The 22,725-nt window shown below is 48.4% G+C and overlaps 15 non-coding genes across 15 annotated transcripts; 9 read left to right on the top strand and 6 right to left on the bottom strand.

Annotated features, from left to right (window-relative positions):
• Window positions 1-1,890: 1,890 nt before the first annotated feature.
• Window positions 1,891-2,058, top strand: LOC138035131 (U1 spliceosomal RNA). The gene has a single exon (XR_011129452.1). It is a non-coding gene; the product is annotated as a U1 spliceosomal RNA (small nuclear RNA).
• Window positions 2,059-3,036: 978 nt separating this feature from the next.
• Window positions 3,037-3,156, bottom strand: LOC138035109 (5S ribosomal RNA). Its single transcript, XR_011129433.1, has one exon. It is a non-coding gene; the product is annotated as a 5S ribosomal RNA (ribosomal RNA).
• A 267-nt stretch (window positions 3,157-3,423) lies between these two features.
• On the top strand, window positions 3,424-3,616 carry LOC138035137 (U2 spliceosomal RNA). The gene has a single exon (XR_011129457.1). It is a non-coding gene; the product is annotated as a U2 spliceosomal RNA (small nuclear RNA).
• A 194-nt stretch (window positions 3,617-3,810) lies between these two features.
• LOC138035120 (U1 spliceosomal RNA) lies at window positions 3,811-3,974 on the top strand. The gene has a single exon (XR_011129441.1). It is a non-coding gene; the product is annotated as a U1 spliceosomal RNA (small nuclear RNA).
• A 976-nt stretch (window positions 3,975-4,950) lies between these two features.
• Window positions 4,951-5,069, bottom strand: LOC138035128 (5S ribosomal RNA). Its single transcript, XR_011129449.1, has one exon. It is a non-coding gene; the product is annotated as a 5S ribosomal RNA (ribosomal RNA).
• A 4,710-nt stretch (window positions 5,070-9,779) lies between these two features.
• Window positions 9,780-9,947, top strand: LOC138035130 (U1 spliceosomal RNA). The gene has a single exon (XR_011129451.1). It is a non-coding gene; the product is annotated as a U1 spliceosomal RNA (small nuclear RNA).
• A 978-nt stretch (window positions 9,948-10,925) lies between these two features.
• LOC138035108 (5S ribosomal RNA) lies at window positions 10,926-11,045 on the bottom strand. Its single transcript, XR_011129432.1, has one exon. It is a non-coding gene; the product is annotated as a 5S ribosomal RNA (ribosomal RNA).
• A 267-nt stretch (window positions 11,046-11,312) lies between these two features.
• Window positions 11,313-11,505, top strand: LOC138035136 (U2 spliceosomal RNA). The gene has a single exon (XR_011129456.1). It is a non-coding gene; the product is annotated as a U2 spliceosomal RNA (small nuclear RNA).
• Window positions 11,506-11,699: 194 nt separating this feature from the next.
• LOC138035119 (U1 spliceosomal RNA) lies at window positions 11,700-11,863 on the top strand. Its single transcript, XR_011129440.1, has one exon. It is a non-coding gene; the product is annotated as a U1 spliceosomal RNA (small nuclear RNA).
• Window positions 11,864-12,839: 976 nt separating this feature from the next.
• Window positions 12,840-12,958, bottom strand: LOC138035116 (5S ribosomal RNA). Its single transcript, XR_011129438.1, has one exon. It is a non-coding gene; the product is annotated as a 5S ribosomal RNA (ribosomal RNA).
• Window positions 12,959-17,668: 4,710 nt separating this feature from the next.
• LOC138035129 (U1 spliceosomal RNA) lies at window positions 17,669-17,836 on the top strand. The gene has a single exon (XR_011129450.1). It is a non-coding gene; the product is annotated as a U1 spliceosomal RNA (small nuclear RNA).
• A 978-nt stretch (window positions 17,837-18,814) lies between these two features.
• On the bottom strand, window positions 18,815-18,934 carry LOC138035107 (5S ribosomal RNA). Its single transcript, XR_011129431.1, has one exon. It is a non-coding gene; the product is annotated as a 5S ribosomal RNA (ribosomal RNA).
• Window positions 18,935-19,201: 267 nt separating this feature from the next.
• LOC138035135 (U2 spliceosomal RNA) lies at window positions 19,202-19,394 on the top strand. Its single transcript, XR_011129455.1, has one exon. It is a non-coding gene; the product is annotated as a U2 spliceosomal RNA (small nuclear RNA).
• Window positions 19,395-19,588: 194 nt separating this feature from the next.
• LOC138035117 (U1 spliceosomal RNA) lies at window positions 19,589-19,752 on the top strand. The gene has a single exon (XR_011129439.1). It is a non-coding gene; the product is annotated as a U1 spliceosomal RNA (small nuclear RNA).
• A 976-nt stretch (window positions 19,753-20,728) lies between these two features.
• LOC138035105 (5S ribosomal RNA) lies at window positions 20,729-20,847 on the bottom strand. Its single transcript, XR_011129429.1, has one exon. It is a non-coding gene; the product is annotated as a 5S ribosomal RNA (ribosomal RNA).
• Window positions 20,848-22,725: the final 1,878 nt, after the last annotated feature.

Here is a 22,725-nt window from a genome sequence, read left to right as displayed (position 1 = left end):
GTCTCCGATCTCGCAGTACGCCGATGACACCTCTCTCATTGTCACGTCTGATATTGCCATTGCTGCTATTTTTGAAGTTTATGCTCTTTTTGAAAGGGGTTCTGGTGCTAAGCTTAATCAGGGATCCAAATCCAAGGGATTGTGGCTCGGTTCGTGGTCTGGCAGGACTGACCCCCCTGTCACCCTGGACTGGGACCTCGGCCAAGATCAAAGTGCTGGGCGTCTTTATTGGGCCTGGGAATTTGGAGGAAGTGAACTGGCGTCCTAGGATTGATGCCGTGGAGAATGTGCTGGCTTCTTGGAGGCAACGCTCCCTGTCCTACGGCGGGAGAGCTCTCGTCATCAACGCCTTGGCCCTTTCTAGGGTTTTGGTACATTGCCTCCCTAATTCATGTCCCCCCTTGGGTTTCTTCCGAGCTTTGTAAATTGGTTTTTGGGTTTTTTTGGAAGGGCAAACGCGATCTGGTTTCTCGTGCTGTTGTTGTTCAGCCTACATCTGCTGGTGGGTTTTTCTGTCATTGATCTTCGTCTTAAGGTTTCTGCGCTTCTTGTCCAGTGGGTTCGGCGTTTCACTGTTTTCTCCGCGTAGTTGGGTCCATTTCTTTTCCTTTTGGTGTGATTCTCGTTTTGGTGTCCCTGCTCTTGATGTTGTTCTGTCCCGTCCTGAGGCCTTTTCCTCCAAGTCCCTCCCCCCGTTTTACTCTGCTCTTCTGTCTGCTTGGCGTTTGGTTGGTGGTTCCTTTTCCCGTCGGCGTCGTTCCTCCCTTGTCATTGCGTCTTTGTCCCCTCATCATGTTTGCTGCTGTTTCCTCTATCTCTGCAAATTCTGTTTATTTGTTTTTGCTGTCTGAGGATCGTCCGACTCCCCATTGTGTTGACAAGTTTTTTCCTTTGTATGGCTATACTCTCTACTGGCCTTCGACCTGGTCCCAATTGTTCTTCTTCAATCTTGACCGCCCAGTGATCGATCTCAACTGAAAGGTCGCCATGGCGTGTTGTACACTGCCGATCGCCTTGTCGGTTTTTGGGTACTCGGTCGACCCTTCTTGCTTTTTGCCGTCTTGCCTCTGAATGTCCTTCTCACTTGTTTTTCTCCTGCCCTCTTGCTCATAGTGTTCTTTCATGGTTACAGTCTCTATTGTTTGGTTTTTTCGTCTTCGTCCCCTTCTTTGGTTTGCCGTCACGTGCTGTTTGGTTTTTGACCCGGCTGAGATCCGTCGAGTTCCTCGTGTTTTCGTGTACATCCTAGGTTGTCTGTAAGTATTTTATCTGGCTCGCTCGGAATGACTTTCGTTTCCGTAATGTGCCGCCCGGTGCTCTCGATGTCATCGCAAAGGTCCGCTCTCGTGTCAAGTTCAATCTACCTCTCCTTTTTAAGCGTTTCAAGTCCCCCCGTCGTCTACGTTATTTTCATCGTCAGTGGGGTGCGTCTGGCATTATCGGCTCTGTTTGCAATGGTCGTTTTTCTCTGTCCCAGTTCTAGTCCCATTGTCGCCCCAAGCTGTTGCTGTCTCGCGGCGTACCTACTCCTGTTAGGATGAGTCTTTCTGACTGGCGTCCTTGTCAGGTCTGCCATTCGCCGCTGCACAGTTCGGTTGTTTTTGTTTTGTCCTGTAGTCCTTCGTCCTGTTGGTTTGCTTGTTTGTTTGTTTGATGTGGAAATGCCATTCTCGAGTGTAAGTCGGACGAGGCGTCTCGTGAATGCTTTTCTTCGTTAGTTTTGTTTTTTTTTTTTGTTTGTAGGGGCGGGGTTCGATTCCCCGGTGACGTTTGACGTGCTGGTGCACCCCCGTTTGAGGCGAACCATTGTTGTTGATGGATGAGTCTGAATGTCTGGCAGCCATTGCACTCACCCTACCGGGGGGCTGCCATTCGCCTTAAACATAAAAAAAACTTACCTGACGCGGGAGGCACTTGGTGATCAGGGAGGCAGTCCTCTCAAGGTGAGGCTCTTTCATTGCACTTCGATTGGGGTTGACCCTTGCGATTACCCCAAATGTGGGTAACTCGAGCGTATAATTTCTGGTAGTGGGGACCTGCGTTCGCGCTTAGTCCCGCACCAAACCCCGGTGGCAAAGTTGGCTAATGGGAAGTTTGTTGGTAACGTTTCAGGCAGGGCAGGGAAGGAGATGCGGTGGCGGTGTAAGGACTAAGGAAGGTGAGTTGTATTTGTGAAGTCCACTGCTGAAATTGTAGGTGAATGTCCGTACTTGGTGCACTGAAAAACTGTGATTTCATTTCTCTCATTCTTGGCCGTACAGAGAGGGAGACGACGTGTTTATTTCAGCCGCATCGATTTCCATCGATAGACGAGTGAGACAAGAAAATGCCAGCGGGTCGAGCTCTTATCCTCGTGCATCGTTTCGAAAACGTAAGTGGATGTGTGTTTGTACTGCTCCATCGCGATAGATTTCTTTTGCGTTGTGTTATGTTGCGTTCTGGAGAGCCCCGTTTGCATTGAGTAACTGAGGACCCGCCAGATCAGTTGGCGTTACATTTCTGTGCCAACACTTTGTGGTTTCTCTATGTTATCAGTTAATTGGATTGTTATCATAAAAAGTAAATCTTTCATGGTTCAGGATAGTGTCTTTATCGGCCCTTTGAATACGTACTGTCCGTGTTGAGCAGGGAACAGTAAGACTTTGAAGTGCGCTACGTCACGTAAGTCACGTTTTCGCAAGATCAATGTTGTAGTGTTGTAGCCTTCGTTGTATACATATCATCCGGGCTAGGTTAACTTCCATCTAATGCATAACAGTGCATGCATTTTTTACTTGTCGTATCCTGTTCTTTGCTCACACGAAAAGATACGTTTCATGTCATAAACGTTGGATTGATAAGATCTCGCGCGCACGCGCTCCCTTGGGAATACAAGTTCCACTTTCTCGTGTGAACTATTTTGTTTTTGTCGTATGTCTCATCTTTGACATATCGTTGGCATGTTGTGTTCAAAAAACCTGGTTTGGAATGTGTCTTTCTTTCATTGAAAGAAACTGAGATTTTTTGAGATAATCAAGTGTACAGAAGAAAAAGGGAAGCCTACAACACGGGGTATTCCCAGGCGGTCTCCCATCCAAGTACTAAACCCCGCCCGACAGGGCTTAACTTCGGTGATCGGACGAGAACCGGTGTTTTCCCTGTGGTATGGTCGTAGACAAGTAATTTGCCGTGAAAATTAAACTTTGTTATAAGGGAAAATGAAAACGAGGTCAGAGCAAGCACAATGTGCATTTGTCCTCTTGCCGTCACGCAAGTGCCATGCAATGCTGGTGCTGCTGCCCACTGTACAAGAGCGATCGTTGTGTGCGCCTCGCTTTCAGGTTGGCTTTGGGCATTCCTTCCTTGGCACGGATTGTAACGGACCACCATATCTCGTGGCCATGAGACTGGGAGCACCTTGTCCGCCGTGAGCCATTTACGGGCATCGCTTCTCGGCCTTTTGGCTAAGATCAAGTGTAGTAATCTGTTCTTATCAGCTTAATATCTGATACGCTGCTCATCGAGCAGCTCATATATTAAACTGATTTTTGGAACTGGGCCGTGGAAAAGAGGCTTGCCTCGTCCCGGCCACGGGTTGCCTCGGTATAGCACTACCTCCGAGCGTGGCCCACTTCCCTCTGGGGAAGAAATAATCAAGTGAAAGCAGAAAAAGTGACCAAGCAACCAACCTTCACATTCTCTTCTCTTTTCTAGGTAGCATAGCAGCGAGTGGACAGCACGACACGACAGGACGAGGAGCACGTGACCTCCATTACCACATGGTATGCGCAGACAAGTTGCGTTTTGCGGTCCCGGAGAGGCTGAAAAGGCATACTTACCTGACGCGGGAGGCACTGTGATCAGGGAGGCAGTCCTCTCAAGGTGAGGCTCTTTCATTGCACTTCGATTGGGTTGACCCTTGCGATTACCCCAAATGTGGGTAACTCGAGCGTATAATTTCTGGTAGTGGGGACCTGCGTTCGCGCTAGTCCCCGCACCAAACCCCGGTGGCAAAGTTGGCTAATGGGAAGGTTTGTTGGTAACGTTTCAGGCAGGGCAGGGAAGGAGATGCGGTGGCGGTGTAAGGACTAAGGAAGGTGAGTTGTATTTGTGAAGTCCACTGCTGAAATTGTAGGTGAATGTTCCGTACTTGGTGCACTGAAAAACTGTGATTTCATTTCTCTCATTCTTGGCCGTACAGAGAGGGAGACGACGTGTTTATTTCAGCCGCATCGATTTCCATCGATAGACGAGTGAGACAAGAAAATGCCAGCGGGTCGAGCTCTTATCCTCGTGCATCGTTTCGAAAACGTAAGTGGATGTGTGTTTGTACTGCTCCATCGCGATAGATTTATTTTGCGTTGTGTTATGTTGCGTTCTGGAGAGCCCGTTTTGCATTGAGTAACTGAGGACCCGCCAGATCAGTTGGCGTTACATTTCTGTGGCCAACACTTTGTGGTTTCTCTATGTTATCAGTTAATTGGATTGTTATCATAAAAAGTAAATCTTTCATGGTCAGGATAGTGTCTTATCGGCCCTTTGAATACGTACTGTCCGTGTTGAGCAGGGAACAGTAAGACTTTGAAGTGCGCTACGTCACGTAAGTCACGTTTTCGCAAGATCAATGTTGTAGTGTTGTAGCCTTCGTTGTATACATATCATCCGGGCTAGGTTAACTTCCATCTAATGCATAACAGTGCATGCATTTTTTACTTGTCGTATCCTGTTCTTTGCTCACACGAAAAGATACGTTTCATGTCATAAACGTTGGATTGATAAGATCTCGCGCGCACGCGCTCCCTTGGGAATACAAGTTCCACTTTCTCGTGTGAACTATTTTGTTTTTGTCGTATGTCTCATCTTTGACATATCGTTGGCATGTTGTGTTCAAAAAACCTGGTTTGGAATGTTCTTTCATTGAAAGAAACTGAGATTTTTTGAGATAATCAAGTGTACAGAAGGAAAAAGGGAAGCCTACAACACGGGGTATTCCCAGGCGGTCTCCCATCCAAGTACTAACCCCGCCCGACAGGGCTTAACTTCGGTGATCGGACGAGAACCGGTGTTTTCCCTGTGGTATGGTCGTAGACAAGTAATTTGCCGTGAAAATTAACTTTGTTATAAGGGAAAATGAAAACGAGGTCAGAGCAAGCACAATGTGCATTTGTCCTCTTGCCGTCAACGCAAGTGCCATGCAATGCTGGTGCTGCTGCCCACTGTACAAGAGCGATCGTTGTGTGCGCCTCGCTTTCAGGTTGGCTTTGGGCATTCCTTCCTTGGCACGGATTGTAATCGGACCACCATATCTCGTGGCCATGAGACTGGGAGCACCTTGTCCGCCGTGAGCATTTACGGGCATCGTGCCAAAAGTACTGAGATTCTGTTAAAAAATTACAAAATGTTAAAAACCACCAAGTGGTGGCACTTTATGTAAAGTGGCTGAGAATACAGGTGTGCGTCGTAAGGGGTACTGTTTGCTAGTGGTGGTACCGACAGTCTTGTTTCTTCGGGTGTTTCCTCCATCCTCCCAATCTGTTGAACCTTTGGAGGTGGAAATGGTTGAGGTATCCACTCCTCGTAAACGCGGTTGTGATTCCGTTGAGAACCTCCTCTGATAGCTCTTCTGTTACTCCTTCCCGGAAGGCTCTTACAAAGGTGGCTAAGAAGAGCGGAGCTGCGCCCTCTTCTACTAAATCGAAGACTCGTGCTTCAGCTGATACTGTCAAGTCTGCGAAGCACGAAGGTTTGCCTGATGTGTCGTTTTCCCTCCCCCAACGCAAAGCACGTACATAGTTACTCTTTTACTGTACTCCATTATGGCTCTGTCAGTTGTCTCAATTAACGTCAACGGTCTGCGAGACCAGTCTAAGCGAGCTGGGTTTGTACAGTGGCTTCATTCCTTGCCTGTTGTTTCCTGATGTAGTGTGCCTCCAAGAGGCCCACTGCATCTCCCTCAGTGAGTGTCAGTCCTGGTTTCCAGTCATCTGGTCTTTCCGTTGTGGTGTCTCCGGCTCTAATAAGTCCTTGTGGTTGTATGTTTTTGTTTTCGTCCAGTGTTGTCCCTTGTTAAATCTCTTCCTCTGATAGTTGTGGTCGGTTTTTGTTATGTGAGTTTTCTTTGCGTGGCGCTGTGTTCAGGGTTGCTTGCATTTATGCTCCCAATCGTAACCCTGATCGTGATGCCTTCCTGGACGGGGTCTCTTCCCGATTAGACCCTTCAGTTCCCACCCTCCTCGCCGGCGATTTTAATACCGTCTTTGATCGCGCTGCTGACCGTGTGGGCTCCGTGGTCGGTGATACCTCGCGTGAGAGTGTTGTTGCCCTTGGTCGTCTTTTTGACGATGTCTGTTGTATTGATATTTGGAGATACCTCCATCCGTCTTCCTCCGCCTTTACCTGGACTAAGGCGGATGGCTCTATCTCCTCCCGTATAGATCTAATTGGGTGCCCTTATGTCTGGGTTGCGTCTCTGTCTCTGTTTGTGAAATTCTTCCGTGTCCGTTTTCAGACCATTGTGCTGTGTCCTGCTCTCTTACTGTTCCTGACGTTATTCCTCCTGGTCCGGGGCTTTGGAAGCTTAATACCTCAGTCCTGGAGGAGGAGGAGTACTGGTCTGTCGCCTTATTTCTGACTTTTGGGCCGATTGGAAGGACTGTAAGCTCTGTTTTTCCTCTCTTTCCAAGTGGTGGGATTCCGGTAAAGCAAAGATCGAAGGGCATTACGGTATCTTACTGTGTGCGCCGGTCGCAGAAAGAATCTTGGTCACGCGATTTGTTGGCTAGTTGGCGGCACACCTCAAGGCACGGCTTGATGCTGGTTGCCTGTCTGTTTTAGGTGTTTATCGATCCACCCTTGAACAGCTTTCCGCCTATGACATCAGGGCTGCTCAAGGTGCCCAAGTACGGTCACGTGTGTCCGATGGGTTGAGGAGGGCGAAGTCTCATCGGCGTACTTTTTTCGTTTAGAGAAGAAACGGTCTGCTGACCGGTGGGTTTCTGCGCTTCGGAACCCTGATGGGTCCATTGTTTCAACACCTTCTGATCTGTGTTCTTCGTTCGCCACTTTCTACTCCTCTCTTTTTTTACTGCCTGTCCTACGGATTCCGCCGCTCAAGATATTCTTCTCAGTAATGTGTCCCTCGTCCTTTCATCTGCCCAAGCTGATCTTTGTGAGGGCTTTCTGACTCTTGAGGAGTGTCATCGTGCCCTTGTTGGCATGGCTCGTCGTAAAGCCCCGGGGTCCGATGGCCTCTCCCATGGAGTTTTAACTTGAAATTCTGGGACGTCCTTGGGTCTGATTTAGTGGAGGTCTTGAATTCGTGTTATCTGTCTGGTTCTATGTCTTTGTCTCAACGGCGGGGTCTCATATCCTTAATCTTTAAGAAGGGAGATCGGTTGGACGCTCGTAACTGGCGCCCCATCTCCCTTCTCAACGTCGACTATAAGCTTGCTTCTCGTGTTTATTGCTGGGCGCCTTCTCAAAGTTATCCATCTGGTTTGTTAGTGAGGATCAGACCTGCGGTGTTCCTGGCAGGTTTATTGGCGAGAATGTTGCTCTTTTGCGTGATGTGGTTGCCTTTGCCACGGAATCTGACATCCCGTTGCCGTTCTCTCCTTAGACCAGGAAAAGGCCTTTGATAGAGTGGATTGGTCATTTATGTGTGCTACTTTGTCGAGGATGGGTTTTGGCCCATCTTTTGTCCGTTGGGTTGTTCTGTTCTATTCTGCTGTCCAAAGCTCTGTAGTTGTTAATGGTTATCTGTCTCGGTTTTTTCCTTTGTCTCGTGGCGTGCGTCAGGGCTGTCCTTTGTCTCCATTATTGTATGTTCTAGTTTCTGAAGTGCTTGCTGTTAACATTCGTGCCAATCCACGTATCATTGGTCTTTCTGTCCCCGGGCCCCCGCGGGCCCTGTCTCCGATCTCGCAGTACGCCGATGACACCTCTCTCATTGTCACGTCTGATATTGCCATTGCTGCTATTTTTGAAGTTTATGCTCTTTTTGAAAGGGGTTCTGGTGCTAAGCTTAATCAGGGATCCAAATCCAAGGGATTGTGGCTCGGTTCGTGGTCTGGCAGGACTGACCCCCCTGTCACCCTGGACTGGGACCTCGGCCAAGATCAAAGTGCTGGGCGTCTTTATTGGGCCTGGGAATTTGGAGGAAGTGAACTGGCGTCCTAGGATTGATGCCGTGGAGAATGTGCTGGCTTCTTGGAGGCAACGCTCCCTGTCCTACGGCGGGAGAGCTCTCGTCATCAACGCCTTGGCCCTTTCTAGGGTTTTGGTACATTGCCTCCCTAATTCATGTCCCCCCTTGGGTTTCTTCCGAGCTTTGTAAATTGGTTTTTGGGTTTTTTTGGAAGGGCAAACGCGATCTGGTTTCTCGTGCTGTTGTTGTTCAGCCTACATCTGCTGGTGGGTTTTTCTGTCATTGATCTTCGTCTTAAGGTTTCTGCGCTTCTTGTCCAGTGGGTTCGGCGTTTCACTGTTTTCTCCGCGTAGTTGGGTCCATTTCTTTTCCTTTTGGTGTGATTCTCGTTTTGGTGTCCCTGCTCTTGATGTTGTTCTGTCCCGTCCTGAGGCCTTTTCCTCCAAGTCCCTCCCCCCGTTTTACTCTGCTCTTCTGTCTGCTTGGCGTTTGGTTGGTGGTTCCTTTTCCCGTCGGCGTCGTTCCTCCCTTGTCATTGCGTCTTTGTCCCCTCATCATGTTTGCTGCTGTTTCCTCTATCTCTGCAAATTCTGTTTATTTGTTTTTGCTGTCTGAGGATCGTCCGACTCCCCATTGTGTTGACAAGTTTTTTCCTTTGTATGGCTATACTCTCTACTGGCCTTCGACCTGGTCCCAATTGTTCTTCTTCAATCTTGACCGCCCAGTGATCGATCTCAACTGAAAGGTCGCCATGGCGTGTTGTACACTGCCGATCGCCTTGTCGGTTTTTGGGTACTCGGTCGACCCTTCTTGCTTTTTGCCGTCTTGCCTCTGAATGTCCTTCTCACTTGTTTTTCTCCTGCCCTCTTGCTCATAGTGTTCTTTCATGGTTACAGTCTCTATTGTTTGGTTTTTTCGTCTTCGTCCCCTTCTTTGGTTTGCCGTCACGTGCTGTTTGGTTTTTGACCCGGCTGAGATCCGTCGAGTTCCTCGTGTTTTCGTGTACATCCTAGGTTGTCTGTAAGTATTTTATCTGGCTCGCTCGGAATGACTTTCGTTTCCGTAATGTGCCGCCCGGTGCTCTCGATGTCATCGCAAAGGTCCGCTCTCGTGTCAAGTTCAATCTACCTCTCCTTTTTAAGCGTTTCAAGTCCCCCCGTCGTCTACGTTATTTTCATCGTCAGTGGGGTGCGTCTGGCATTATCGGCTCTGTTTGCAATGGTCGTTTTTCTCTGTCCCAGTTCTAGTCCCATTGTCGCCCCAAGCTGTTGCTGTCTCGCGGCGTACCTACTCCTGTTAGGATGAGTCTTTCTGACTGGCGTCCTTGTCAGGTCTGCCATTCGCCGCTGCACAGTTCGGTTGTTTTTGTTTTGTCCTGTAGTCCTTCGTCCTGTTGGTTTGCTTGTTTGTTTGTTTGATGTGGAAATGCCATTCTCGAGTGTAAGTCGGACGAGGCGTCTCGTGAATGCTTTTCTTCGTTAGTTTTGTTTTTTTTTTTTGTTTGTAGGGGCGGGGTTCGATTCCCCGGTGACGTTTGACGTGCTGGTGCACCCCCGTTTGAGGCGAACCATTGTTGTTGATGGATGAGTCTGAATGTCTGGCAGCCATTGCACTCACCCTACCGGGGGGCTGCCATTCGCCTTAAACATAAAAAAAACTTACCTGACGCGGGAGGCACTTGGTGATCAGGGAGGCAGTCCTCTCAAGGTGAGGCTCTTTCATTGCACTTCGATTGGGGTTGACCCTTGCGATTACCCCAAATGTGGGTAACTCGAGCGTATAATTTCTGGTAGTGGGGACCTGCGTTCGCGCTTAGTCCCGCACCAAACCCCGGTGGCAAAGTTGGCTAATGGGAAGTTTGTTGGTAACGTTTCAGGCAGGGCAGGGAAGGAGATGCGGTGGCGGTGTAAGGACTAAGGAAGGTGAGTTGTATTTGTGAAGTCCACTGCTGAAATTGTAGGTGAATGTCCGTACTTGGTGCACTGAAAAACTGTGATTTCATTTCTCTCATTCTTGGCCGTACAGAGAGGGAGACGACGTGTTTATTTCAGCCGCATCGATTTCCATCGATAGACGAGTGAGACAAGAAAATGCCAGCGGGTCGAGCTCTTATCCTCGTGCATCGTTTCGAAAACGTAAGTGGATGTGTGTTTGTACTGCTCCATCGCGATAGATTTCTTTTGCGTTGTGTTATGTTGCGTTCTGGAGAGCCCCGTTTGCATTGAGTAACTGAGGACCCGCCAGATCAGTTGGCGTTACATTTCTGTGCCAACACTTTGTGGTTTCTCTATGTTATCAGTTAATTGGATTGTTATCATAAAAAGTAAATCTTTCATGGTTCAGGATAGTGTCTTTATCGGCCCTTTGAATACGTACTGTCCGTGTTGAGCAGGGAACAGTAAGACTTTGAAGTGCGCTACGTCACGTAAGTCACGTTTTCGCAAGATCAATGTTGTAGTGTTGTAGCCTTCGTTGTATACATATCATCCGGGCTAGGTTAACTTCCATCTAATGCATAACAGTGCATGCATTTTTTACTTGTCGTATCCTGTTCTTTGCTCACACGAAAAGATACGTTTCATGTCATAAACGTTGGATTGATAAGATCTCGCGCGCACGCGCTCCCTTGGGAATACAAGTTCCACTTTCTCGTGTGAACTATTTTGTTTTTGTCGTATGTCTCATCTTTGACATATCGTTGGCATGTTGTGTTCAAAAAACCTGGTTTGGAATGTGTCTTTCTTTCATTGAAAGAAACTGAGATTTTTTGAGATAATCAAGTGTACAGAAGAAAAAGGGAAGCCTACAACACGGGGTATTCCCAGGCGGTCTCCCATCCAAGTACTAAACCCCGCCCGACAGGGCTTAACTTCGGTGATCGGACGAGAACCGGTGTTTTCCCTGTGGTATGGTCGTAGACAAGTAATTTGCCGTGAAAATTAAACTTTGTTATAAGGGAAAATGAAAACGAGGTCAGAGCAAGCACAATGTGCATTTGTCCTCTTGCCGTCACGCAAGTGCCATGCAATGCTGGTGCTGCTGCCCACTGTACAAGAGCGATCGTTGTGTGCGCCTCGCTTTCAGGTTGGCTTTGGGCATTCCTTCCTTGGCACGGATTGTAACGGACCACCATATCTCGTGGCCATGAGACTGGGAGCACCTTGTCCGCCGTGAGCCATTTACGGGCATCGCTTCTCGGCCTTTTGGCTAAGATCAAGTGTAGTAATCTGTTCTTATCAGCTTAATATCTGATACGCTGCTCATCGAGCAGCTCATATATTAAACTGATTTTTGGAACTGGGCCGTGGAAAAGAGGCTTGCCTCGTCCCGGCCACGGGTTGCCTCGGTATAGCACTACCTCCGAGCGTGGCCCACTTCCCTCTGGGGAAGAAATAATCAAGTGAAAGCAGAAAAAGTGACCAAGCAACCAACCTTCACATTCTCTTCTCTTTTCTAGGTAGCATAGCAGCGAGTGGACAGCACGACACGACAGGACGAGGAGCACGTGACCTCCATTACCACATGGTATGCGCAGACAAGTTGCGTTTTGCGGTCCCGGAGAGGCTGAAAAGGCATACTTACCTGACGCGGGAGGCACTGTGATCAGGGAGGCAGTCCTCTCAAGGTGAGGCTCTTTCATTGCACTTCGATTGGGTTGACCCTTGCGATTACCCCAAATGTGGGTAACTCGAGCGTATAATTTCTGGTAGTGGGGACCTGCGTTCGCGCTAGTCCCCGCACCAAACCCCGGTGGCAAAGTTGGCTAATGGGAAGGTTTGTTGGTAACGTTTCAGGCAGGGCAGGGAAGGAGATGCGGTGGCGGTGTAAGGACTAAGGAAGGTGAGTTGTATTTGTGAAGTCCACTGCTGAAATTGTAGGTGAATGTTCCGTACTTGGTGCACTGAAAAACTGTGATTTCATTTCTCTCATTCTTGGCCGTACAGAGAGGGAGACGACGTGTTTATTTCAGCCGCATCGATTTCCATCGATAGACGAGTGAGACAAGAAAATGCCAGCGGGTCGAGCTCTTATCCTCGTGCATCGTTTCGAAAACGTAAGTGGATGTGTGTTTGTACTGCTCCATCGCGATAGATTTATTTTGCGTTGTGTTATGTTGCGTTCTGGAGAGCCCGTTTTGCATTGAGTAACTGAGGACCCGCCAGATCAGTTGGCGTTACATTTCTGTGGCCAACACTTTGTGGTTTCTCTATGTTATCAGTTAATTGGATTGTTATCATAAAAAGTAAATCTTTCATGGTCAGGATAGTGTCTTATCGGCCCTTTGAATACGTACTGTCCGTGTTGAGCAGGGAACAGTAAGACTTTGAAGTGCGCTACGTCACGTAAGTCACGTTTTCGCAAGATCAATGTTGTAGTGTTGTAGCCTTCGTTGTATACATATCATCCGGGCTAGGTTAACTTCCATCTAATGCATAACAGTGCATGCATTTTTTACTTGTCGTATCCTGTTCTTTGCTCACACGAAAAGATACGTTTCATGTCATAAACGTTGGATTGATAAGATCTCGCGCGCACGCGCTCCCTTGGGAATACAAGTTCCACTTTCTCGTGTGAACTATTTTGTTTTTGTCGTATGTCTCATCTTTGACATATCGTTGGCATGTTGTGTTCAAAAAACCTGGTTTGGAATGTTCTTTCATTGAAAGAAACTGAGATTTTTTGAGATAATCAAGTGTACAGAAGGAAAAAGGGAAGCCTACAACACGGGGTATTCCCAGGCGGTCTCCCATCCAAGTACTAACCCCGCCCGACAGGGCTTAACTTCGGTGATCGGACGAGAACCGGTGTTTTCCCTGTGGTATGGTCGTAGACAAGTAATTTGCCGTGAAAATTAACTTTGTTATAAGGGAAAATGAAAACGAGGTCAGAGCAAGCACAATGTGCATTTGTCCTCTTGCCGTCAACGCAAGTGCCATGCAATGCTGGTGCTGCTGCCCACTGTACAAGAGCGATCGTTGTGTGCGCCTCGCTTTCAGGTTGGCTTTGGGCATTCCTTCCTTGGCACGGATTGTAATCGGACCACCATATCTCGTGGCCATGAGACTGGGAGCACCTTGTCCGCCGTGAGCATTTACGGGCATCGTGCCAAAAGTACTGAGATTCTGTTAAAAAATTACAAAATGTTAAAAACCACCAAGTGGTGGCACTTTATGTAAAGTGGCTGAGAATACAGGTGTGCGTCGTAAGGGGTACTGTTTGCTAGTGGTGGTACCGACAGTCTTGTTTCTTCGGGTGTTTCCTCCATCCTCCCAATCTGTTGAACCTTTGGAGGTGGAAATGGTTGAGGTATCCACTCCTCGTAAACGCGGTTGTGATTCCGTTGAGAACCTCCTCTGATAGCTCTTCTGTTACTCCTTCCCGGAAGGCTCTTACAAAGGTGGCTAAGAAGAGCGGAGCTGCGCCCTCTTCTACTAAATCGAAGACTCGTGCTTCAGCTGATACTGTCAAGTCTGCGAAGCACGAAGGTTTGCCTGATGTGTCGTTTTCCCTCCCCCAACGCAAAGCACGTACATAGTTACTCTTTTACTGTACTCCATTATGGCTCTGTCAGTTGTCTCAATTAACGTCAACGGTCTGCGAGACCAGTCTAAGCGAGCTGGGTTTGTACAGTGGCTTCATTCCTTGCCTGTTGTTTCCTGATGTAGTGTGCCTCCAAGAGGCCCACTGCATCTCCCTCAGTGAGTGTCAGTCCTGGTTTCCAGTCATCTGGTCTTTCCGTTGTGGTGTCTCCGGCTCTAATAAGTCCTTGTGGTTGTATGTTTTTGTTTTCGTCCAGTGTTGTCCCTTGTTAAATCTCTTCCTCTGATAGTTGTGGTCGGTTTTTGTTATGTGAGTTTTCTTTGCGTGGCGCTGTGTTCAGGGTTGCTTGCATTTATGCTCCCAATCGTAACCCTGATCGTGATGCCTTCCTGGACGGGGTCTCTTCCCGATTAGACCCTTCAGTTCCCACCCTCCTCGCCGGCGATTTTAATACCGTCTTTGATCGCGCTGCTGACCGTGTGGGCTCCGTGGTCGGTGATACCTCGCGTGAGAGTGTTGTTGCCCTTGGTCGTCTTTTTGACGATGTCTGTTGTATTGATATTTGGAGATACCTCCATCCGTCTTCCTCCGCCTTTACCTGGACTAAGGCGGATGGCTCTATCTCCTCCCGTATAGATCTAATTGGGTGCCCTTATGTCTGGGTTGCGTCTCTGTCTCTGTTTGTGAAATTCTTCCGTGTCCGTTTTCAGACCATTGTGCTGTGTCCTGCTCTCTTACTGTTCCTGACGTTATTCCTCCTGGTCCGGGGCTTTGGAAGCTTAATACCTCAGTCCTGGAGGAGGAGGAGTACTGGTCTGTCGCCTTATTTCTGACTTTTGGGCCGATTGGAAGGACTGTAAGCTCTGTTTTTCCTCTCTTTCCAAGTGGTGGGATTCCGGTAAAGCAAAGATCGAAGGGCATTACGGTATCTTACTGTGTGCGCCGGTCGCAGAAAGAATCTTGGTCACGCGATTTGTTGGCTAGTTGGCGGCACACCTCAAGGCACGGCTTGATGCTGGTTGCCTGTCTGTTTTAGGTGTTTATCGATCCACCCTTGAACAGCTTTCCGCCTATGACATCAGGGCTGCTCAAGGTGCCCAAGTACGGTCACGTGTGTCCGATGGGTTGAGGAGGGCGAAGTCTCATCGGCGTACTTTTTTCGTTTAGAGAAGAAACGGTCTGCTGACCGGTGGGTTTCTGCGCTTCGGAACCCTGATGGGTCCATTGTTTCAACACCTTCTGATCTGTGTTCTTCGTTCGCCACTTTCTACTCCTCTCTTTTTTTACTGCCTGTCCTACGGATTCCGCCGCTCAAGATATTCTTCTCAGTAATGTGTCCCTCGTCCTTTCATCTGCCCAAGCTGATCTTTGTGAGGGCTTTCTGACTCTTGAGGAGTGTCATCGTGCCCTTGTTGGCATGGCTCGTCGTAAAGCCCCGGGGTCCGATGGCCTCTCCCATGGAGTTTTAACTTGAAATTCTGGGACGTCCTTGGGTCTGATTTAGTGGAGGTCTTGAATTCGTGTTATCTGTCTGGTTCTATGTCTTTGTCTCAACGGCGGGGTCTCATATCCTTAATCTTTAAGAAGGGAGATCGGTTGGACGCTCGTAACTGGCGCCCCATCTCCCTTCTCAACGTCGACTATAAGCTTGCTTCTCGTGTTTATTGCTGGGCGCCTTCTCAAAGTTATCCATCTGGTTTGTTAGTGAGGATCAGACCTGCGGTGTTCCTGGCAGGTTTATTGGCGAGAATGTTGCTCTTTTGCGTGATGTGGTTGCCTTTGCCACGGAATCTGACATCCCGTTGCCGTTCTCTCCTTAGACCAGGAAAAGGCCTTTGATAGAGTGGATTGGTCATTTATGTGTGCTACTTTGTCGAGGATGGGTTTTGGCCCATCTTTTGTCCGTTGGGTTGTTCTGTTCTATTCTGCTGTCCAAAGCTCTGTAGTTGTTAATGGTTATCTGTCTCGGTTTTTTCCTTTGTCTCGTGGCGTGCGTCAGGGCTGTCCTTTGTCTCCATTATTGTATGTTCTAGTTTCTGAAGTGCTTGCTGTTAACATTCGTGCCAATCCACGTATCATTGGTCTTTCTGTCCCCGGGCCCCCGCGGGCCCTGTCTCCGATCTCGCAGTACGCCGATGACACCTCTCTCATTGTCACGTCTGATATTGCCATTGCTGCTATTTTTGAAGTTTATGCTCTTTTTGAAAGGGGTTCTGGTGCTAAGCTTAATCAGGGATCCAAATCCAAGGGATTGTGGCTCGGTTCGTGGTCTGGCAGGACTGACCCCCCTGTCACCCTGGACTGGGACCTCGGCCAAGATCAAAGTGCTGGGCGTCTTTATTGGGCCTGGGAATTTGGAGGAAGTGAACTGGCGTCCTAGGATTGATGCCGTGGAGAATGTGCTGGCTTCTTGGAGGCAACGCTCCCTGTCCTACGGCGGGAGAGCTCTCGTCATCAACGCCTTGGCCCTTTCTAGGGTTTTGGTACATTGCCTCCCTAATTCATGTCCCCCCTTGGGTTTCTTCCGAGCTTTGTAAATTGGTTTTTGGGTTTTTTTGGAAGGGCAAACGCGATCTGGTTTCTCGTGCTGTTGTTGTTCAGCCTACATCTGCTGGTGGGTTTTTCTGTCATTGATCTTCGTCTTAAGGTTTCTGCGCTTCTTGTCCAGTGGGTTCGGCGTTTCACTGTTTTCTCCGCGTAGTTGGGTCCATTTCTTTTCCTTTTGGTGTGATTCTCGTTTTGGTGTCCCTGCTCTTGATGTTGTTCTGTCCCGTCCTGAGGCCTTTTCCTCCAAGTCCCTCCCCCCGTTTTACTCTGCTCTTCTGTCTGCTTGGCGTTTGGTTGGTGGTTCCTTTTCCCGTCGGCGTCGTTCCTCCCTTGTCATTGCGTCTTTGTCCCCTCATCATGTTTGCTGCTGTTTCCTCTATCTCTGCAAATTCTGTTTATTTGTTTTTGCTGTCTGAGGATCGTCCGACTCCCCATTGTGTTGACAAGTTTTTTCCTTTGTATGGCTATACTCTCTACTGGCCTTCGACCTGGTCCCAATTGTTCTTCTTCAATCTTGACCGCCCAGTGATCGATCTCAACTGAAAGGTCGCCATGGCGTGTTGTACACTGCCGATCGCCTTGTCGGTTTTTGGGTACTCGGTCGACCCTTCTTGCTTTTTGCCGTCTTGCCTCTGAATGTCCTTCTCACTTGTTTTTCTCCTGCCCTCTTGCTCATAGTGTTCTTTCATGGTTACAGTCTCTATTGTTTGGTTTTTTCGTCTTCGTCCCCTTCTTTGGTTTGCCGTCACGTGCTGTTTGGTTTTTGACCCGGCTGAGATCCGTCGAGTTCCTCGTGTTTTCGTGTACATCCTAGGTTGTCTGTAAGTATTTTATCTGGCTCGCTCGGAATGACTTTCGTTTCCGTAATGTGCCGCCCGGTGCTCTCGATGTCATCGCAAAGGTCCGCTCTCGTGTCAAGTTCAATCTACCTCTCCTTTTTAAGCGTTTCAAGTCCCCCCGTCGTCTACGTTATTTTCATCGTCAGTGGGGTGCGTCTGGCATTATCGGCTCTGTTTGCAATGGTCGTTTTTCTCTGTCCCAGTTCTAGTCCCATTGTCGCCCCAAGCTGTTGCTGTCTCGCGGCGTACCTACTCCTGTTAGGATGAGTCTTTCTGACTGGCGTCCTTGTCAGGTCTGCCATTCGCCGCTGCACAGTTCGGTTGTTTTTGTTTTGTCCTGTAGTCCTTCGTCCTGTTGGTTTGCTTGTTTGTTTGTTTGATGTGGAAATGCCATTCTCGAGTGTAAGTCGGACGAGGCGTCTCGTGAATGCTTTTCTTCGTTAGTTTTGTTTTTTTTTTTTGTTTGTAGGGGCGGGGTTCGATTCCCCGGTGACGTTTGACGTGCTGGTGCACCCCCGTTTGAGGCGAACCATTGTTGTTGATGGATGAGTCTGAATGTCTGGCAGCCATTGCACTCACCCTACCGGGGGGCTGCCATTCGCCTTAAACATAAAAAAAACTTACCTGACGCGGGAGGCACTTGGTGATCAGGGAGGCAGTCCTCTCAAGGTGAGGCTCTTTCATTGCACTTCGATTGGGGTTGACCCTTGCGATTACCCCAAATGTGGGTAACTCGAGCGTATAATTTCTGGTAGTGGGGACCTGCGTTCGCGCTTAGTCCCGCACCAAACCCCGGTGGCAAAGTTGGCTAATGGGAAGTTTGTTGGTAACGTTTCAGGCAGGGCAGGGAAGGAGATGCGGTGGCGGTGTAAGGACTAAGGAAGGTGAGTTGTATTTGTGAAGTCCACTGCTGAAATTGTAGGTGAATGTCCGTACTTGGTGCACTGAAAAACTGTGATTTCATTTCTCTCATTCTTGGCCGTACAGAGAGGGAGACGACGTGTTTATTTCAGCCGCATCGATTTCCATCGATAGACGAGTGAGACAAGAAAATGCCAGCGGGTCGAGCTCTTATCCTCGTGCATCGTTTCGAAAACGTAAGTGGATGTGTGTTTGTACTGCTCCATCGCGATAGATTTCTTTTGCGTTGTGTTATGTTGCGTTCTGGAGAGCCCCGTTTGCATTGAGTAACTGAGGACCCGCCAGATCAGTTGGCGTTACATTTCTGTGCCAACACTTTGTGGTTTCTCTATGTTATCAGTTAATTGGATTGTTATCATAAAAAGTAAATCTTTCATGGTTCAGGATAGTGTCTTTATCGGCCCTTTGAATACGTACTGTCCGTGTTGAGCAGGGAACAGTAAGACTTTGAAGTGCGCTACGTCACGTAAGTCACGTTTTCGCAAGATCAATGTTGTAGTGTTGTAGCCTTCGTTGTATACATATCATCCGGGCTAGGTTAACTTCCATCTAATGCATAACAGTGCATGCATTTTTTACTTGTCGTATCCTGTTCTTTGCTCACACGAAAAGATACGTTTCATGTCATAAACGTTGGATTGATAAGATCTCGCGCGCACGCGCTCCCTTGGGAATACAAGTTCCACTTTCTCGTGTGAACTATTTTGTTTTTGTCGTATGTCTCATCTTTGACATATCGTTGGCATGTTGTGTTCAAAAAACCTGGTTTGGAATGTGTCTTTCTTTCATTGAAAGAAACTGAGATTTTTTGAGATAATCAAGTGTACAGAAGAAAAAGGGAAGCCTACAACACGGGGTATTCCCAGGCGGTCTCCCATCCAAGTACTAAACCCCGCCCGACAGGGCTTAACTTCGGTGATCGGACGAGAACCGGTGTTTTCCCTGTGGTATGGTCGTAGACAAGTAATTTGCCGTGAAAATTAAACTTTGTTATAAGGGAAAATGAAAACGAGGTCAGAGCAAGCACAATGTGCATTTGTCCTCTTGCCGTCACGCAAGTGCCATGCAATGCTGGTGCTGCTGCCCACTGTACAAGAGCGATCGTTGTGTGCGCCTCGCTTTCAGGTTGGCTTTGGGCATTCCTTCCTTGGCACGGATTGTAACGGACCACCATATCTCGTGGCCATGAGACTGGGAGCACCTTGTCCGCCGTGAGCCATTTACGGGCATCGCTTCTCGGCCTTTTGGCTAAGATCAAGTGTAGTAATCTGTTCTTATCAGCTTAATATCTGATACGCTGCTCATCGAGCAGCTCATATATTAAACTGATTTTTGGAACTGGGCCGTGGAAAAGAGGCTTGCCTCGTCCCGGCCACGGGTTGCCTCGGTATAGCACTACCTCCGAGCGTGGCCCACTTCCCTCTGGGGAAGAAATAATCAAGTGAAAGCAGAAAAAGTGACCAAGCAACCAACCTTCACATTCTCTTCTCTTTTCTAGGTAGCATAGCAGCGAGTGGACAGCACGACACGACAGGACGAGGAGCACGTGACCTCCATTACCACATGGTATGCGCAGACAAGTTGCGTTTTGCGGTCCCGGAGAGGCTGAAAAGGCATACTTACCTGACGCGGGAGGCACTGTGATCAGGGAGGCAGTCCTCTCAAGGTGAGGCTCTTTCATTGCACTTCGATTGGGTTGACCCTTGCGATTACCCCAAATGTGGGTAACTCGAGCGTATAATTTCTGGTAGTGGGGACCTGCGTTCGCGCTAGTCCCCGCACCAAACCCCGGTGGCAAAGTTGGCTAATGGGAAGGTTTGTTGGTAACGTTTCAGGCAGGGCAGGGAAGGAGATGCGGTGGCGGTGTAAGGACTAAGGAAGGTGAGTTGTATTTGTGAAGTCCACTGCTGAAATTGTAGGTGAATGTTCCGTACTTGGTGCACTGAAAAACTGTGATTTCATTTCTCTCATTCTTGGCCGTACAGAGAGGGAGACGACGTGTTTATTTCAGCCGCATCGATTTCCATCGATAGACGAGTGAGACAAGAAAATGCCAGCGGGTCGAGCTCTTATCCTCGTGCATCGTTTCGAAAACGTAAGTGGATGTGTGTTTGTACTGCTCCATCGCGATAGATTTCTTTTGCGTTGTGTTATGTTGCGTTCTGGAGAGCCCGTTTTGCATTGAGTAACTGAGGACCCGCCAGATCAGTTGGCGTTACATTTCTGTGGCCAACACTTTGTGGTTTCTCTATGTTATCAGTTAATTGGATTGTTATCATAAAAAGTAAATCTTTCATGGTCAGGATAGTGTCTTATCGGCCCTTTGAATACGTACTGTCCGTGTTGAGCAGGGAACAGTAAGACTTTGAAGTGCGCTACGTCACGTAAGTCACGTTTTCGCAAGATCAATGTTGTAGTGTTGTAGCCTTCGTTGTATACATATCATCCGGGCTAGGTTAACTTCCATCTAATGCATAACAGTGCATGCATTTTTTACTTGTCGTATCCTGTTCTTTGCTCACACGAAAAGATACGTTTCATGTCATAAACGTTGGATTGATAAGGTCTCGCGCGCACGCGCTCCCTTGGGAATACAAGTTCCACTTTCTCGTGTGAACTATTTTGTTTTTGTCGTATGTCTCATCTTTGACATATCGTTGGCATGTTGTGTTCAAAAAACCTGGTTTGGAATGTTCTTTCATTGAAAGAAACTGAGATTTTTTGAGATAATCAAGTGTACAGAAGGAAAAAGGGAAGCCTACAACACGGGGTATTCCCAGGCGGTCTCCCATCCAAGTACTAACCCCGCCCGACAGGGCTTAACTTCGGTGATCGGACGAGAACCGGTGTTTTCCCTGTGGTATGGTCGTAGACAAGTAATTTGCCGTGAAAATTAACTTTGTTATAAGGGAAAATGAAAACGAGGTCAGAGCAAGCACAATGTGCATTTGTCCTCTTGCCGTCAACGCAAGTGCCATGCAATGCTGGTGCTGCTGCCCACTGTACAAGAGCGATCGTTGTGTGCGCCTCGCTTTCAGGTTGGCTTTGGGCATTCCTTCCTTGGCACGGATTGTAATCGGACCACCATATCTCGTGGCCATGAGACTGGGAGCACCTTGTCCGCCGTGAGCATTTACGGGCATCGTGCCAAAAGTACTGAGATTCTGTTAAAAAATTACAAAATGTTAAAAACCACCAAGTGGTGGCACTTTATGTAAAGTGGCTGAGAATACAGGTGTGCGTCGTAAGGGGTACTGTTTGCTAGTGGTGGTACCGACAGTCTTGTTTCTTCGGGTGTTTCCTCCATCCTCCCAATCTGTTGAACCTTTGGAGGTGGAAATGGTTGAGGTATCCACTCCTCGTAAACGCGGTTGTGATTCCGTTGAGAACCTCCTCTGATAGCTCTTCTGTTACTCCTTCCCGGAAGGCTCTTACAAAGGTGGCTAAGAAGAGCGGAGCTGCGCCCTCTTCTACTAAATCGAAGACTCGTGCTTCAGCTGATACTGTCAAGTCTGCGAAGCACGAAGGTTTGCCTGATGTGTCGTTTTCCCTCCCCCAACGCAAAGCACGTACATAGTTACTCTTTTACTGTACTCCATTATGGCTCTGTCAGTTGTCTCAATTAACGTCAACGGTCTGCGAGACCAGTCTAAGCGAGCTGGGTTTGTACAGTGGCTTCATTCCTTGCCTGTTGTTTCCTGATGTAGTGTGCCTCCAAGAGGCCCACTGCATCTCCCTCAGTGAGTGTCAGTCCTGGTTTCCAGTCATCTGGTCTTTCCGTTGTGGTGTCTCCGGCTCTAATAAGTCCTTGTGGTTGTATGTTTTTGTTTTCGTCCAGTGTTGTCCCTTGTTAAATCTCTTCCTCTGATAGTTGTGGTCGGTTTTTGTTATGTGAGTTTTCTTTGCGTGGCGCTGTGTTCAGGGTTGCTTGCATTTATGCTCCCAATCGTAACCCTGATCGTGATGCCTTCCTGGACGGGGTCTCTTCCCGATTAGACCCTTCAGTTCCCACCCTCCTCGCCGGCGATTTTAATACCGTCTTTGATCGCGCTGCTGACCGTGTGGGCTCCGTGGTCGGTGATACCTCGCGTGAGAGTGTTGTTGCCCTTGGTCGTCTTTTTGACGATGTCTGTTGTATTGATATTTGGAGATACCTCCATCCGTCTTCCTCCGCCTTTACCTGGACTAAGGCGGATGGCTCTATCTCCTCCCGTATAGATCTAATTGGGTGCCCTTATGTCTGGGTTGCGTCTCTGTCTCTGTTTGTGAAATTCTTCCGTGTCCGTTTTCAGACCATTGTGCTGTGTCCTGCTCTCTTACTGTTCCTGACGTTATTCCTCCTGGTCCGGGGCTTTGGAAGCTTAATACCTCAGTCCTGGAGGAGGAGGAGTACTGGTCTGTCGCCTTATTTCTGACTTTTGGGCCGATTGGAAGGACTGTAAGCTCTGTTTTTCCTCTCTTTCCAAGTGGTGGGATTCCGGTAAAGCAAAGATCGAAGGGCATTACGGTATCTTACTGTGTGCGCCGGTCGCAGAAAGAATCTTGGTCACGCGATTTGTTGGCTAGTTGGCGGCACACCTCAAGGCACGGCTTGATGCTGGTTGCCTGTCTGTTTTAGGTGTTTATCGATCCACCCTTGAACAGCTTTCCGCCTATGACATCAGGGCTGCTCAAGGTGCCCAAGTACGGTCACGTGTGTCCGATGGGTTGAGGAGGGCGAAGTCTCATCGGCGTACTTTTTTCGTTTAGAGA

Source organism: Montipora capricornis, unplaced genomic scaffold, assembly GCF_036669925.1.
Source record: "Montipora capricornis isolate CH-2021 unplaced genomic scaffold, ASM3666992v2 scaffold_259, whole genome shotgun sequence".
NCBI classification, from domain to species: domain Eukaryota; kingdom Metazoa; phylum Cnidaria; class Anthozoa; order Scleractinia; family Acroporidae; genus Montipora; species Montipora capricornis.
Note: the sequence above shows the minus strand (reverse complement) of the source record. Positions and strands in the feature narration are given on the sequence as shown.